Source organism: Microtus ochrogaster, unplaced genomic scaffold (assembly GCF_000317375.1).
Source record: "Microtus ochrogaster isolate Prairie Vole_2 unplaced genomic scaffold, MicOch1.0 UNK4, whole genome shotgun sequence".
In the NCBI taxonomy this organism is placed as follows: Eukaryota; Metazoa; Chordata; class Mammalia; order Rodentia; family Cricetidae; genus Microtus; species Microtus ochrogaster.
In genome coordinates, this window is record NW_004949102.1 from 7,510,034 (window position 1) to 7,513,336 (window position 3,303).

General features: G+C 41.3%; 1 protein-coding gene and 1 pseudogene across 1 annotated transcript in view; one reads left to right on the forward strand and one right to left on the reverse strand.

Annotated features, from left to right (window-relative positions):
* Positions 1-3,303, reverse strand: part of Tsga13 (testis specific 13) — a 19,873-nt gene that overhangs the window by 855 nt on the left and 15,715 nt on the right. The gene's annotated exons all lie outside the window — the stretch shown is intronic.
* Positions 1,521-2,160, forward strand: LOC101996839 (annotated as a pseudogene).

The following is a 3,303-nucleotide window of genomic DNA, read 5'->3' on the forward strand; positions in this document are numbered from 1 at the left end:
TCTCTCTCTCTCTCTCTCTCTCTCTCTCTCTCTTTCACACACACACACACACACACACACACACACACACACAAATATCGTGGGACATCATTTGGAGGACAGAGGAGATGTTAGCTTGGAAATGAAGCCGCTACTAAAACACCCTGACTGATAGGTTGTTGTTGAAGAAATGCGCCATAAACTGGCCGTTCAGGTACAAAAGTAAACTAAATAACCACTTCTTAGTGTCACTAGAGGCCGCAGACTGACATACTACTTTATGCATGTATCCAGCTCATCCCGTTAAGGACAGGGCTCTGGCAAAATTAAAGAAAGTCTTATCTAGGTTGAATTACAAATCTTAAAGAAAAATTTCATGCTAGTCATGGTTGGCAAGTCCCAGGACAGCCAGGGCTACACAGATAAACCTTGTTTCAGAAAACCAAAAAGGAAAAAAAAAAAATTCCCCGCCATATACAGACTAAGCTGAATAACGTGCCTAATCCGGATTCAGTTCCCAGCACCCACACGGTAGTTCACAACTATCAGTAGCTCTAGCTCCTGGGGATCTGAGGTACTCTCTTCTGATCTCTGTGGGCACACACGTGTGGTATATGGCATATAGACAAAACACTCATATATAAAATAAATAAATCTTTAAGTACTATGCTAATGATTATAGCTGCCTTCTGTTTATTAAATCTAATCCATACTCATCAGGTGGGCTTTCTCATGAAAGAAATAGAAATTTCCTTTTCTATATACTGGGACTGAAAATAAACAGGCCTTGGAGAAAGAGAGCCTTGTTGTGGGATAATCTTTTTGTACACTGTGAAGCTGTGTCTCTGCCAAGGCACCTTCTGATTGGTTTAATAAAGAGCCAAACAACCAATAGCGAGGCAGGAGAGGATAGGCAGGACTTCTGGAAAGAGAGAGGAACTTGGGAAGAACCCAAAGCATGCTAGAGATGAAAGCAGTGAGATGCAGAGTATGGAAGAGAGGTAATGAGCCATGTGGCCGAATACAGGCTAATATAAGTGGGTTAAGTTATAAGAGCTAGTTGGGAACATGCCCAAGCTAAGGCCAAGCTTTCATAATTGCTAATAAGTCTCTGTGTCTTATTACTAATGGGGGATGGCGGTCCAAAGTAAGTCTGACAAGAAAAACCAGCTATAGAGATCCTCTTCTCCCTTGGACCATAGCTGGGAGTTAGGTACGGACAGGGTCATGAAACCTGGCTATTCCCAAGGGCAGGTAAATGTGAAGGCATGTAGAAGAGTGAAGAAACTGAGGCTGGGCTGAGGCCGGGCTCTTTTAAGCAAGATGGACCACTCTGCTTCTTCAGCTCTTTTGGACATTGATCCATTTTTCTTTCCCCTCACCATAGATTGGTTTTGGTTGTATATGGGGAACCAAGGAGAAGCCTAGTAGGGATAGAACGAAAGAGGTGGCAAATTAGTTTTGGAGGAACAGAGAAGATTAAAGGAGCCAATGAAAAGATAGTAAAATACAACCCTTAAGAAAAGATTGTCTTGGGACGCGCGCGAACGAGGTCAGACGCAGGGAATCTTATACCTCACGGCTTAAGAAATGGCTTCGCTTTCAGAATATGCACTGCGCATGTCTCGTTTAAGTGCCCGAATCTTTGGTGAAGTGGCCAGGCCCACCGATTCAAAGTCCATGAAAGTGGTGAATATGTTCAGGGAGCAGCCCTTGGCCAAAAAGAAAGAGACTTATGACTGGTATCCAAATCACAACACGTATTTTGCACTCATGGGCACACTCCGTTTCCTTGGCCTCTACGGAGATGAGCATCAGGATTTTAAGGATGAACAAAGATATCTAAAGAAGCTCCGTGGAAAGGTGAAACCAAAGAAAGGAGAAGGGAAAAGAGCTACAAAAAAGAAATAGTACCAGCTTGTCAAGAAAGAAAATTTCTTCCTCAGTGACTAAGAAAGTGTATCTCATTATCTTTTCATATATTAGAGCAACGTGACCTTCCTCAGTAGACACCAACCCTGTGTTCACATCCACTTCAGTTAAACTGTAACTGGTTTCTTGAAGATATTCTAATTCTTCAAAATTATACTTACTTTGGTTTTGTAATATGAAGTTTACCTAATTCTCTAATGGAATGAATAAACTATTGTCTTGTGATTTGTTTAAAAAAAAAAAAGAAAAGATTGTCTTATGCTAACGCTATGGCTGGTGAAGCCTAAAAGCTCATCAGTTGCATATCTAGTATACAGTTGTGTACTTGACACTCTGAAACCTTTCGGTGAGGTGCAACAACTACATAATGGAGAAAATCCAAGCCCATATGTATATAATATACAAGGCCCTTCTTAGTCTAGACTGTCTTTACCTTTGGAGTTTATTAAGAGTCTAGCACAGAGGCCCCCAATGGGTGTTATTAAATGAGAGACAATATATGAGCATTCTTACTATATTTTCTTCTATAATCCTTGCCCCAACCCACTTCCACCCTATTCTCGCCCCTATCTCAAAGAGACTTTGTGGGCCTCTGAGACTCACATACTTTTTGCTGTTGTTAAGATAGGGTCTCACTATGTAGCTCTGGCTGTGCTGGAACTCCCTATGTAGACCAGGCTGACTCAAACTCGTGCAATCTGCCTACCTGTATCTTGAGTACTGGAATTAGAGGCATGAGCAACTGTGTCATCCTTGTGACACACATACTTAGCCTTTGACCCTTTAAAGCAATTTTCCAGAAAGTATGATATATACACGTCTCGGAGGCTTTAGGTTGTACACAGATTAACATTTTAAGCTATATGTACCTAAATTTCAAAACCATGTTGTCAGCAATTATAGTATTTAATTTAAGAGGTTGTTTGTTTGTTTGGTTTTTTGTTTGTTTGTTTTCTTTTTGTTTTTTATTTGTTTGGTTTTTTTTGAGACAGAGTTTCTTAGTAGCTATGGAGCCTGTTCTGTAACTCTCTCTGTAGACCAGGCTGACCTCAAACTCACACAGATCTGCCTGCCTCTGCCTCCCAAGTGCTAGGATTAAAGGTATGCATCATTATGACAAAGACTATGAAAGTGGTAGATGATATAGTTCAGGAAACCCTAAAACTTCTGAACCTTCTCAAAATTTGAGTATCTTAACTTTTCTTCTACAAAGAAAAGTTATGTTTGGACCCATCACAAAAGATGCCTGCTCAAGCAACTCTCTCAGCCCAGCAGATTCTCTCTCCAACCCACATGTTGGTCTAGTAGAGCAAGTGCAGAGGGAGGAGAGCTCACAGTCTAGCAGAGCACAGTGAGGAGGGAGGAGAGCTCACAGTCTAGCAGAGCACAGTG